The sequence below is a fragment of the Neolamprologus multifasciatus genome, chromosome 2, assembly GCF_963576455.1.
Source record: "Neolamprologus multifasciatus chromosome 2, fNeoMul1.2, whole genome shotgun sequence".
NCBI classification, from domain to species: domain Eukaryota; kingdom Metazoa; phylum Chordata; class Actinopteri; order Cichliformes; family Cichlidae; genus Neolamprologus; species Neolamprologus multifasciatus.
This window is the reverse complement of record NC_140440.1, coordinates 2107579-2122431: the sequence shown is the minus strand read 5'-3', so window position 1 is coordinate 2122431 and position 14853 is coordinate 2107579. Positions and strand designations below refer to the sequence as shown.

The following is a 14853-nucleotide window of genomic DNA, read 5'->3' as shown; positions in this document are numbered from 1 at the left end:
CCGATAACAGGCACCACACCTGCAGTAGATGCGCTCGGTGTGAGGTTTCGCAGCAAGCTATCAAATACGGCGCATTTTTCGGCTTTTAAAAAAAACGCTATGCGTCGCCAGGTGTTTCATCAGATTTCAGGTGTTACCTCCTTTCCACAGTATCACCTTAAAGCACTTGTTGCAGGCTGCTGAGTTTGCATCTTTTGCTGTTGTAACGCAATCTGTACTTACGCCAAACCCTTAATGCATGGAAATCAGGACTGTTGACCTTGGGCAGTTCACTAGGTGTCGGTGTCATCAATTTCAACCCGATGTCTAACCCAGAACCACAGTTTCTCTAGAAATAGGTTACAAGAAATCAAATGTCTCCCAAATACCTGTATCCCATCAGAGACTAGTTTCGTAAAGGAGATTGGTAGTAGCTGCTCCACCACAGGAACAATAAGGCTTCCAGCACACAATGGACACCACACTCACTTAACATAAACACATTTATTAGACACAATTTTGAATAATAAACCTTTTTTGTAGTGTCTTTCCACTCAGTGTTCCAAAAAAAAATAAAAAAAATAAATAAACTCAAATATGTATCCTTCAAGGTCCTTTGGCCAAAAGAAAATCACCTGAGCTCAGGGAAAAGTAAAGTGCATCGTTGGGGCCCTTTGAATTGTTCCTACCGCTCTGTTGGAACGGTGTAGCATCCAATAATAGTATCCAGCAAGCAGAAACATCCACCCGCAGCAACGACCATCTACGGTTCAGCGGAGTCATCAGATGAAGACTTCCACAAGGCAGTTCATCCAGTCGGATCCAGGGCACACAAACCAGCCTACACACAAGTGTGCAGAAGAATTAACTAAAATGTTCATAAGTATCAGTACCACTGACTCAGTGTCCATGTCACTAATGGCTTATTTAACAGTCTTACCATTATAATAATACAGGTTTGTCAAAATAAAAATATAACAGAACATAAATGCTGTTAACAATGCTTATTAATGCTGTTCTCTTAGGCATAACATAATAACACTGTAACTGACCTCGTGTTGGCCACCATTTTAGGACATTAGCCAGGCTCACTTAACGGCTAACTTGCTAAAAGTCAGCTAATAACACGCATTATACAATATTTAGCCTCTTTCTTAACAAACATGACAGTGGTAGATTTGATACCTCGCTGTAACATAATAAGGCACAAAATATTTCATACGAACATGCGCTGCAAACTAACTCACCAGAGGGGTTCACGTAATGGCGAATGGCTGTTGGATTCAGCTCAGCTTCACGTTCGTAACCGCTACAAGACTCTTTTTTCTAACAACATATTAAAACATTAGCTTCACATATAAAGGTTTTTAAAACTATTCACAGCAACTCAAAGGTCTACTGTACCCGAATTTCTAGCTCGTAGAGGGCACGAGAGCAGCATGCGCCTCATCGGACGAACGGAAGGAAAATACTCTGTAGCTGGACTAGAGAGTGGCTATGCGCACGGCACAGTGGTGCGTTCAGTGACTACAAATAATCAGAAATCCCACACTCAAACAATGATCTGGGTTACACTGTGAAGTACAGCAAGACTTTTGACTGCTTCGCCTTGGGCATTTTTAACCTGTAGCTCTGCTCTAAAAGAACGTACGTACCTGGACCCGCCTACTATCCCCGGAAACGTAAAATGATTGGCTAGAATTTAAAGTGTATCACATCTCAGGAAAAAAAAGCACCGAAATGTGCGCTGCTTTTCGGTCTGGTTACTACCGTTTATGTCAGAACCGGTGCCATCATGGCACCGGATACCGGTACCCATCCCTAGTAACGACCCTATCTAAATCCCAGTAACGACTAACGCGTTCCTGATTTTGGCATAATAACTAGTTACCGTGCTCGTTACCACAATAATAACGTAGTTACTGTAACGCGTTACTTAATAACGCGTTAGTCCCAACACTGCTGTTCAGAGACATGATAGGAAATAATTATTAAAGCTATTATTAAAGCTGAACAACTTTATAAAAGATCAAACTTTAGTCTTTAAGTGCAATGGCGTTATTTGTGGGGAATTCATGTTAATTGAGCACTTTGATGGAAACACTTGCATACCTCCCTACATGTGTTTAAATCAGCCAATCATGTGAAAGTATGAACAGACAGTTTTCCAGATGTAGGTGAGGAAACCTACATCTGCAAAAAAAAACCAAAAAAAAAAAAACATCTAAGTCACTTGGCTGATTTGAGTAGCTCTGAAATCCCAGGAGCCCTATTCATCACCTGGAATGGTCAGAGGAACATGACCAGACTGATTGGAGCTGCCAGAGTGGTAAATACTATTTACAGCTTTACTGAAGATAAAAGGATAGTTAAAGTCTGAGGAAACAGTTTGATCTGATTAGACAGAAAGATGAAATATGATTATGTCAACATTTGTGTTAGCATGGATCCAAGGAGTCAAACATTATGCCAACAATCCAGTCTGCTTCGGCTGGTGATCTAACAGTTTGTCATCAGCAGTTTGTTTCTCATCCTGTGGCTTGACAGAATCACACTCTACTGTTTTGAACAGCAGCTCGTCTCCACTCAACATCAACTATAAGTAGAAGTTTACCCCAAACCTGCATCAGTTAGAGAACTGGTTCATGTGCTGTTATGCCAAACTCACCAAGGCAACATAGCAGAACAAAGACTACCAGTTGAAGTCCAAGAGTGTATTTAATCACGGGACAAGGGAATCATTGGAAAGGCAATTGACTGTATTGCTCTGTTTTTTGTCACAGATTGTTGAGCAAATAATTGCAGATATGCATCTTATAAATGGTGCTATTCAGCAGGTTCATGCTTAAATAAATACTGCCACTCCAGCAAGTGGAACCCAAATATGTGGGGATCTCTTCCCTTTATGGCCATAAGTGAACCATTTTCTAATGCAGCAGAATATTGCACCATGTCACAAACCAACTGTTCTCTCAGCTCATGAACAGCAGTTCAGTGGACTTCAGTGGCCTCTTCAGTCATAAGATCCAAATTCAGTAAATACATCTTTTGGATATGGCAGAAGGTAGGATTGGCAGCTGAGAAATCTGCAGACAGAATATGATGCAAAGATGTCTAAATGGAGCAAAATGTCAAAGTCACCCACTCCACCAAGGACTGTGAGTGCTCAAGAGCAAAGGAAGACTCTACTGAAGGCTTCAGTGTGTTTGTTTTCAAGCTGAAAATACAGGAAAAATAGGACATGCAACTTTCCACAGTGACATCGGGACGTCTCCATCCCCAAGCAGATATTGTTATTCCCTACTCACTGTTGTCACATCAGGACAGAACAATGTGAGACACTATAGCCTTAGGACAGTATTCTATGTTTTTTATGCCAAAAGTGGAGGATTTTCAACTCTGTGAATGGAGCAGCTATGATATGCTTTTTTTTTTCCTTTACAGGATTTAGAAGAAAAATAAAGTACTTTTTAATTCAAATTAATGGCACCTGGTTTAGAGGCACTAATTCCAGAGAACCTGCTTGAATGACCTTTGAAAGCAGGTGGCAGGTAATAAAAGGTTATAATACACAGAAAACTTCCATCTCTTTTTTTTTTACTGTTGACAAAAATGGAGGTGGGATAAATGTTATATTCTCATTCAGGACCTTACAAAATATCTGTCTATATGCTGCTCCATCCTTCCCACTCATACCATCAGTTACCATCAAATGTGTGATGCAATGTTTTATGTTAAGCAGTCCAGCTTTTATCTTTAAATTTAAATTAAAATTAATATTGCTGTTCACACCAATTTTATAAAAATAAAGCAACTTTACCGATGTTATGTTGTAATTTCTGCATATTTTTTCTTTGCTGTTGCACTAGTGAGATGATTCTATCACTCTCATCTCATCATTTTTTATTGTTCTTGGTTGCTGTTGTGGAGTGTTTGAACACAAACCCTTTTGGAAAGAAGTAGTTTTAAAAACCTAAACCTAAGTGAACCTGTGTTGTCTTTTTACAGGAGATAAACAAAGATCTTAAGTCCCCAGTCTGGGGAAACTAGACAGGACTTACTGTGTGACTCCCTCACTTGTCTTAATGTTGGAGTGCATTCGATCATGGGACAAGTGGGGGAATCACTGCCAAATCAGTTAATTTTATTGCTTTGTGTGACTCCTCTGCCTTTCTTACTCCCAAGAACATTCAGTTGCACAACAGTAATCAAGGTTCAGTGGCACTTTAATATCTTCAGAGCGGAGAGACACCCAGATCAACAAACAAAAGCATATTAATAAAACATACTTTTCCCCAACAATAAAGCAAAAGGCAAACAAATGAAATGCCCCCCGCCAAGCACCTAAAGCACTCTTTTGACTGCTAATAAGTGGTCAGTATTTACAATCACCTGATTTCCACCTCTCTAATCAACATGGACAGGACTCTAAAATGGCATATATCACAACACACAGGCGGTGCTGCCATATTACATCTTGTTCATAATGATACATCTGACAGAGAGTCCTTTGTGACACCTGGGTTGCAAAGAAATAAACAAGAAGCATTCAGAACCTCCTCCAGAGGAGTATTTACTTTTAAGGGAATAGCATTGTCTTTTCTATGTATTCATTTTGTTTTTTTGCTCCATTACAAAAACTTCCTAAAGTGCGTTTAAAAAAAACAAAGTGCAGGCTTTTGTTATTTGTTGAAACCCGTGTTAACATACTTGATATAATTATTTATGTGAATAAATAATAAATAGTAAAAAAAGTTTTTGGTCGCAAGTTTATTTTGTTTTTCAAAAAAATGTATACTTATTCGGGAACATTGTACACATATTCAGATTGTGACTGTAATCCACAAAACAAAGTCAGAATAAAATAATAGATTATAATATTATAGTAATATTTTATTAATAATAATAATATTTAGAATCTGCATATATCATTCTCTGTGTCCTTACATGTTGTAAATACAGACATTGGCAAAAAAAACCCATAGTTTTAAGTGGCTTTATACAGCATTATTATCACTTTGACCTTCAGATCAATGTATTCACCTTGAAGAGTTCAAGTGTGAGATGATATTTTGATTCATTATATTGAAAATGCATACATTTTTGACCAGGAATTAACTTAGTTGACCTTGAAGACCTTGGTGAATGTAAGCCAAATTTTAATGTGTTGTTATCATGACCCCACAAAGTCTGATTCCAAATTTTAAGCAATCATGTTTACATACAGAATGACACACACGCACGCCTGGAAACATTACCAAACACATAACATCTTTGGCAGAGGTAATAACAAAATCACCTAGATCTTAAAGAGGTACATCTATTACCCAAAATGATGTCATGAAAGTGCTACCACGTCCTTCTTAGTTGTCATCATGTGTGAAACAAAAAAAAAAAAAGGTCTTATCTGAGCCAATCATAATCCTTTTTTGTGAAATTTTAAATTTTACATCGCAGCCTTCGCCCAGCAGTAACAGCTATCAGCTTCTGTTAGTCAGGTGCTTCATTTACAGTTTTATTTCTGAGACACATTAATCACCCTGCACATGCCTGCTGAACTCAAGAGAATTGACCCCAATGTTTCTGGCAGTGATCACACTTTAATTTAGATGTATAACTTGCTTGTTCAGCACTTTTTGCAAAACATTCTTGGATTGCTGCGGTTGCAAGATTGCAAATGCAGGAGATGGAGCGGTGTTTTCTGTGATGGATGGCACTGAACAGGGGGAAAGTAACACCACAGGTTACTTGTGTGTGTGTGTGTGTGTGTGGGGGGGGGGGGGGGGGGGGGGTCTGCAGTGGGGGTGGGGGGGATTGCACTTTTTGAATACTAATCACCATTTAATGGATGTGTCAGCCATTAAACATTGTGATATTTTATACATTAAAATGCTGGCGAGCCTTGTTTTTCTGAATTTATAATTAGAGAATCAGCGTGGTGCTGTATTAAATCAGTCATTTAAAAATACTATAAAACAAGGACAGAAGTTAGCATGCTGGAGACTTTACGCAACTCCCCTGCTCTTTAACTGATGTGAAACCTAGATTAATAACCTTACTTTCTAATCAGGCCAGGTGTGGTCACCTCTATTTTGAGGTCCTTTAATTAAGTGTCTAAGCAGAATAAAGGGAGCAAGGCATGAGTGCTCTTATCAGCAGATCCAAAGATATGTTATCACAGTCTTTCTTTCATTCTCACTCTTCTTTTCCCTCTCACTTTCCTCTCTTGTTTCCCCTTCTCAGAAATATTGTTCTCAGAAGGGCCCCCACCAGATCCTTTTAATAATCCCAAAGCAATTTGTAGAAACTTTAGCTCAACTTTTCTCTGGTTGCAGCTCCTCACAGGCCCTATAACAATGGCAGTAATCCCCTAATTCCCTCAACTTCACATATTGATTTTAAGGCAGGGCTAATAGGGGCGATAAGGTCATCACTTTATTTTTTGGGACGCTTCCTGGCACTGTATGTATTTAACTGCTCCTTGATCAATTAAACTGACATGCCATAGTGATGATGTGTTCATTTAATAGAACCCTACAGAAAAGTACATTGTGGATTGAATGGTTCTTCTTCATCTATGTGGAACAGTGTGCACGTATTTATCATAACCAGTGAACTACACATCTAGACATTAATTTCCCTCCTTTATCAATAATAAACGAAATAATTTTTCCTGGCAATCAACTGAAAACTGCCATTATTTAAATCTCTTCCTTCTCTATTTTTCAGTAAACATAACAGTTCCCCCAATTATAGTTCTCCTCCAATAAAATTAGCAGCTGTTTTATTACAACTATTAATGATATTAATCATTGATAGTTGTAAGACTTTAATGCACTCAAAGGCTCAGAATACAGTAGGTAGCCAATCATGACTTTTATTGTAGGCCAAAATCATTAACCCTAAAACTTTTGGGGAAAGCCAAAGGTGACTCTCAATAGTTACCTCTCTCAAGGAGGGTATGTTTTTGATTGCATGTCATCACTTTGTCTGTAAACATGACAGCTCAAAAAGTGTTGAATGGATTCTATAGGTGTAGAAATTTGGCTTATATCCACCAAGTCTTCATGGTCAGCCTAATTGGTTGACAAGTGACAAAAAGCCTTATAACTCAGAAACTACGATTCTTACAAGTGTGATGTATATTGTCCACATATAGCTAGTACCATATAATGATTCAAAACATCATGTCACATTTGAACTCTGATCTGTCCTTCAAAACAAATAGACTGATCTTAAGGTCAAAGTGATAATAATGCTATATAGAGCTATATGTTTCTGTTTGGTTTGACAACATATATATAGGAGTATAGGTTATAAAAAGTTAAACTTTCATAAACTTTCATAAAGTGTTTTTTATACTTAACTTTTAAAATTTCTGTGCCTTTCTCTGTATTGGCATCATTCAGGAAATGATACTGATATATGGGGATTCTAAATATGACAATATAGTTTCCATCCATCTGCCTTTCTTTCCGGTTGACCCCAAAAATGAAGACAATGTGCTGCCTGGTTAGAAATATATTATATAATAAGCTTAAGTTTTTCATGCACAGTTATTTGCAAATCAATACCTATTGATTTACAAATAACATCACCCACTCTTATGTATAATTTTTGTGTAATGAAAGTAAACATGTATTATGCTACCTTTAGTAATTTTTTTTTTTTTTTGCTTGAGCAGAGGTTCGTGCTCTCAAGAGTCTCTTCTGGTTTTTTCACATATTTCAGTTCGAACAATGATCTCCTTTTTTTCTCTGATCAGTATGGATATATATGGATATATGACAACTTTCATGATATATGAAAGTTGCGCCCAGCGAAACAACAGTGGAAAACACATTTTGAGTCTCTGCCTGCCCTTTTCTTTTAACAAGTCCATTCGAACAGCTGATAGGCTGCCTCAGGGCACACCCACACCTCAACAGGTGCCTGATATTGTCTATTATCCAACCAGTCTACAGTGGATTAAAAAATATCATGCAAAAACACTAAAAACATGCAATATAAATATCAGAGTAAACTCGTGCAAATTAAATCAATACTACGCATACAAATAAACACGAAGATCAGGATAAAACGGACTGTAAAGCACACAAATTTCCACTGTGTGACAGATACACACACACACAAGCTTTTAGTATGCATGTCTTCTTTACCCTTAAATATATATTAGCAGCTTTATTTATTTATAGAAAACTGTTTCACTTGAAACAAGTACATTTTCAGTTTTCCCTAAAAATGTACTTGAACAGTTAAAACGCTGGACGCTAGGGGTGTAACAGTGTTTCAAAACCAGTTAAGTTAATACCTTAATTGTGCGGCGACAATTTTTGCTGATACCTCAACATTTTTTTAGCGAGAAGGTATAACCAACATCATGAAAATGGTCTTTATACCATGAGCCTGAGCACGACTGCATCATGAACAATAAATAAACTCCATTATTCTAAGGTATTTTCACTTTACCTGTGTGAAAAAAGACAAACGATTTCACCAGATGGTGAAGTTGTGGCATGGGTGTGACACAATGTTTCAGAAGTTTCAGTTTCACAGTGGGTATAAGTCAACACCCTCATGAACTGGCAACGGTTACTTCAAAATATTTCTTAATCTTTACCACAGAGGCTGAGGGGACTTGAATGCTGCAGATGTGAGAAATAATTAAATTCCTTTAAACATCCTGTTATATGCTTGTGCCATGTTTAGTGCCTAAGATGTGACAGGTCCAGGAAATTGTATGCTGTATTTGTCTTGATGCATGCTCAACAAGAAATTCATGAACAAGAAAATTCAGATGTCCAAAACTTTATTTTAAATCTGTACATTCTTGATTCAATGCAATCAAGAGTGCATTGAATCAAGTTTGATTTTTGAATTTTTTGGGGCTCTTTCGTTTTTACAGTGTAGCAATACCAGCACTTAAACCAGCTAAAACTGCCAGCTTCCTCACTTCTTTTTGCTCTTACATATAGCATCATTAATATAAAATGGTATAGGGTGTGCTGGGAAGAGTGAATACCAGAGTGAAATGTTTGATTGACTATCTGCACCCTGACATTAAAATAAGTTTTTTTGGCTGCAGAATCCACTAAAGCATATTAATGATCATCTTTTTGATAGACGGTGCAGATCTTTTTTTTTTTATCCTAACGTGAGAAAGTCACTCTCTTAGGGCAAAAGTTATGAGTCCATCAATGAAATTGCTCTCATCGTCAAAAGTTAATTTGGCAAAACCAATGTCTCTGTCAAATATGCTTTTATGATACAGTCAGAAGTGCAATCTTCTTGGCAGTCGTATATGATTTTCCTCTTCACATCATTACTGCATCTGGACTCCATGGTCTTTTTTATCTTCATACAGAGGAGGAAAAAAAGAACTGACAAAGTGGCAAAGTGAGTGAAATAAAAGAGTTAAGGAATAAATTGCCAGTAAAATGGGAAAACAAATGAGAGAAAGAAAGGGGATTTAGAAAGGATAACGCATAGCTATTTTGATCCAGATACAGCAGGGATAAAGTGGAAACCTAATTATAGCTTGGAAAAAATAGATAAGATAATATGGGGATATGCAATGGTGAAAAATTCTGGTGCAATACAGTTAATGAGGATTTATCTTTCTTATTTCACTAAACCTGGCATTCTCCGCATCATTATAGGTTTAAGGTTACTGTATAGTGTTACATCTTGTAGAGTTTTAGCTCTGTTGTTGGTAGCAAAACCCTACAGCAGTGGGCATTTAACACTGTGATGTCTTTTTCCTCTGATGGTCTGTCTCTTGCGAGTTTCTGTAGGTGGTGATCTTCTGTGTCTGTGACGCTATCACTGCTCATACTAACTAGCCTAATCCACTTTTTATATCAAAAGAACTGGAAACATGAGACTTTTTTCCTTGTTGTCAGAAAATAATACTGAGCAAAACCTTTGAATATACTGCTTACAAAATGCCATGATTTTGTTTTGTGTTATGAACTGTGGATGGGTTAAATCAAGATTCTGCTATAACAGTCACTTTATTGCCTATTAGTTATTCAGTGATAAAACATGAATGAAATATAAGGCTGATAAAAAAAAAAAAAACGCCTTTAAATCTAGTTGTTTGTTTCCTTTAAGTGAGCTACTTTTGAGCAGAACAAATAAAGAATTATAAAAGCTAAATATCAAAAGCAATGAAATTAATAGAGCCACAGCAGAAATCACTAATGTGTAGGTTCTTTAGCACTCATCTGCAGTGTAGGTTTAAAAATCATGGATGGCAATTTTGCAGATAATGAAAACTGTTTTAAGAAAGGCTTTCGCCACTATAAAATCACACACACACAATTTTTCTGCTTTGACAAAGGCAGATGGCAGGCTCTGACATGAAACCTGGTGTATAAAAAATATAATTATCTGCAGAATGGGCGGATAAAAAAACAAAGCAAAAAAAAAAATTAAAAAAAAAAAAATTGAGAACTTGCTACAATCCAGTAGAAAAGTTCAGAAAGAAAATCATCGAATTGTCATCAACTTTTGAGGAGACATGGACATTACTTTTATTTTATCATGTGAATGAACAAGAATGAAATGGTGAAGTGCAAACTGCATCCAAGGCAGAAACCACTACTGTTAACATGACATGAGCTCTCTTCAAAAATCTGCACAGAAAACATAATACAAAGCAAGTAGTGAAGACCTTAGAGTGATATTAGAACAGGTAGCAAAAGCAATGCAACCAGATCAAGAATGGATTTCTACAGGGAGGAAGTAGACTAATGGACCATTAATGATGTTTTATTCATTAAGACAAATTGGATGTCTTCTTTTATCCAATTTGAATGTGGATACCCTCAAATGAAAGCTGGGAGTCACACTTTGGCCATGCCCATTATATAACTATAAGTGAAATATCTTGATGCATGCTCAATCATTCAGGTAAGTAAATCTCCAAGAGTTAATTCTGGTCATCTGGACGTAGTATTTTGTGGGAGAAACGTTTTGTCACTTAACCAAGTGACTTCTTCAGTCTCAGCTGACTGCAGGTTTCCCCTTATAAACAGTGCATTTGCATTATAACTGAATCCAGCCCACTGAAGGAACAATGGGCTGGGAGGTCAGTTCCTTAATCTTATGTTAATCTTAATGTTTCTCCCACATAACACTATGTCCAGATGAACAGAATCAACTTTTGGAGATATAAGTGAAATATGTTTCAGTAAACAGGTTTAAAAAAAAAAAAAAAAAAAAAAAAAATTGCATCAGTGTCCAAATATATATGGACATAATTGTATGACGCTGAATTTGAATCTGCCAGTAACCTGCTGATTCCAGAGGAGCAGGTTCCTCCTCTGGAACCTGCAGTAAGTCAGCTGATTAGTAAGTTATTTTGTGTGACTACTGCAGCCTCTACAGGGCATCTTAGAATGTAGTGATCACATGCAAAGTAGGATGTTTGTCAGTAAGCACCCCTCTACAGCAGGGGTCGGCAACCTTTCTGATGATGAGTGCCATCTAAAATTTCCTCAGAAGTCAATATGACTGCATTAGCAATAAATTTAATAACGCTCTATATTAACTGTTACACACTATATAGAACAACTTGATAGAATTATATTTGTTCGCAGATGTTGGCAGCTATCACCAAATAGTTATCAGCTATTTTGAAACAAAAAAAGACACTTTTTATCCATAACAGCAAATGAACTGTACAACAGAAATGCAAATGCTATTTATGGTCTCCTCACAACAATGTTACGAAAAATAAACTGGGTCAATATGGCATGTTTGTTAATACAGGGATACACATGTTAATGTGATCTCTGGTCTCCCACTCAGAGACACAGGTCTCCAAGTGTCTCACTCATGTGAGAGAAAATCTGCTCACACAGATTTGTAGAGCCAAATACTGTCAATAAGGCCTCTGCAATGTTCTGAAGACAGTTAAACTTGTCAGGTAGTGATGCCCAGCAGGTGAAAATGCAAGCTTCATGAACACGCACAACTATGGATTCCAGCTGCATCTGTAGTTCTGCAAACTTTGACCCCCACAGACTCGAGCTTTTCAATTCAATCAGCTGCATTTCGATGTCCTCTGTGTCCAACCAGTTAATGTGTCCAACCAGTTAATGTGAGACAAACCCAGCTGCTCATTAAAGCTTTCTGGTTTGATCAGAAAAGAAAACATTGGTCCATACACCTGAAAATCCTGAAAACGCAATGTGAATTCTACGGATTTCCGTGGTGTTGATGCTGCCAGCTAGCAACGTCCCTCTCACCAGTAGGCTAAGTTATTATTTGCCAATTACAAGTTGAATCTGGTAGTTGGGTTTGTTAGCTAAGATACCGTCATTAAGAAGCGGTACAACTAATGTGTCTATGTGAGCTAATTTGCGATGTGCACCGCTGGCCCGGCCATTAATTTTTTTAATGCACCTGCTCAAATTCATTCACTGCGTGTCGTGCACAGGGCTGGACTGGGACAAAAAAAATCGGCCCGGGCATTTTGACTAGAGACCCACCAGGTATTAAAGCCATAAAGCCTTTGAATGAAAACAGACGCTGTTGTGACAGTGATGTACACCGTCTTGTTGGTATATGTATCATGTCTATACATTTTACATCAGATAAAAACTTTGGTTGTAAGATTCAGATAATTATTTAATAAAAGCTAGATATTTTAAATGAGAATTAGAAAGAAAGGTATTTCTTTGTGCCCCCCTCTCCCTGTTAATGCCCTACCTTTCTCCCTGGTAAAACTTTGCTAGATCCGCCCCTGCACAGTTACCAGCTGTCAGCTACATAGAAAGCGATCCTGGTGTTATTTGTCTCTCAGAAACAGTTCATAGCTTCCCTTCAACTCATTCATGTCACCTAAAAGGTAAACCTGTTTCTCCATCACCTGTTCAGCTCTGATGATCCAGTAAGGACATCTCCTGGTTTCATCTTCATGTTTCCGTCTCACCAGATAACCAAACCGATATCATGAGCAGCAGCTTTTACAGCTGTGGCTCCAGTAAACATCAGCTGATACTAGAAATTAATATTAAATAAATTCTAACAACAGCTCATCAAGCTTAAATGTGCTGCTGTTGGCGCAAAGTGGGTGATAAATAAAAAAGAGAGAAAAGCCTATCAGCTGATCATTGATCAGTTTCATGATTGAAGTAGGAACAGGAGAGGGAGGGGGAGAGAATAACAGAAGAAGAGGCAGCTGTGCAGTATAAACACACAGAATAAATCCAGCTTTGTGTCTTTTTCCATTATAGCTAAAGTACGGGACAAACTGCATTCCTTCTCAGCTACGAAACCTGTAATGTTTTAAGGAGCATTTGGCAACTCTACTAACTAACCTTATGAATAAAATAAAGTTCAACATCAATAACATCATAGCACCCGCCCAGCTGTATAGAAACTCTGTCATGCTAGCTAGCACGCAGTATGAGTTATTGTAACTGACTGTGAAAAGTCAGCACAACGAAAATAAACTCCACCTAAACTTGGTTTATATCTGACCCAGATAGACTGCAGGTCATAACTTTTTATCTGAAGTTCAGTTCACCTGGCACTCGGACCGGCGGCCGCCTCGGGTCTTTCCTCCTCCTGGCTCTCCTTCCCTCATCCACCCGCTGGCCTCTGTGGAAGCTCCGCCATAGCCATCACCATACAACTGAGTTATTTTTACACATCGGCCAGCATCTGGCCAATCCACCACCTCTCATAGTTCATGCCGTTACAAAAAATATATATATCATCAGCCCATAAAAACAAAAAATCAAGCCCAGTGGGCCGATGGCCAGACCAGCTATGGTTGTGCCATCAGTTAACCCAGGGTTGCCGACCCCTGCTCTACAGTATGTTGACTCCCCCATTCATACTGAACAGTGGATGATTCATGCCTTTGGTTCCTGGCAAGGCTAAAAGTTGGAGACTGGTTTGGTCAACAGGTACAAATCACCTATACTAAGCTGAGACAATGAGCTTGTAACCTCCACTATGTTTATAGTGTTCGTGCCCTATTGAGATTTTCTGATGAATAATATTGTTTACTGTCTAGTAAAGACCATCCAACAAGTTGCAATTCTAATATGTTTTTAGTATGTTGCAGATATGCATGTTTGAGTTTTGTACCTGTGGAGTATATTAATACAGCTTGCTAACCTAGCATGCTTGCATTACGTGATACTTTAGCATCGCTTGCATTTGATTAATGTCACCTTTGGCTACAAAACACAACATGATGACAGGTTCAAAAGTAGAGTGCAATACCACTGCACATGGTGGCTATATGCATGTTTATAAAGACTGTATTACGTGACTTTCATGCATGCAGCATTAGCTGTTACTGGCGTTTCTTGAGCTTAAAGCAGCAGATGATAGGAAAAAACGGCAAATATTTCCAACCAAATTACAGATTCTTCCCTTTTCCATTTTCATGTCATTTCATATCACATACCCCCGCTTCTGTCTTTTTGTTGCTTTGCAAGCTTTCAGTTGGAGGGAACTTTGTGTCCACTTTTAACATTTCCAACCAACTGAAAAGTACAACTTATGAAAGAGTTTTTCAAAAAGGATGCTGCCATTCACATCATCTGAAAGATAAACTCAGGGTGGGCGTTCAGGGGTAAAATATTTAAATCTGAATGGCCCTTTGTCAGGTCAAAATGCTTGCTCTTGACATGTCTTCCACAGCCAAGAAAGGAGACAAAGCGAAAGAGGCTTTGCACACCATGTTGCCACCATTTTCCATCATTAGTGATCTACAAAGCATTTTCCATCAGGTCAAATCTCATGAAATGGCTTTCATACACACTGCAGTCATTCAGGACATCTTTTTTTGCTACAAATGTGTCCCCTAAATGTCAAAAAATGGATGTTCCCTGTCGTTATAAGATGTTT

The 14853-nt window shown here is 38.0% G+C and overlaps 1 long non-coding RNA gene across 1 annotated transcript; it reads right to left on the bottom strand.

The window, feature by feature from the left end:
• Positions 1 to 217: 217 nt before the first annotated feature.
• Positions 218 to 1559, bottom strand: LOC146523815 (uncharacterized). Its single transcript, XR_014869182.1, has 3 exons — positions 1384 to 1559; positions 1227 to 1305; positions 218 to 820 (listed from the first exon to the last, which is right to left on the bottom strand). It is a non-coding gene; the product is annotated as an uncharacterized LOC146523815 (long non-coding RNA).
• Between the last annotated feature and the right edge of the window lie 13294 nt (positions 1560 to 14853).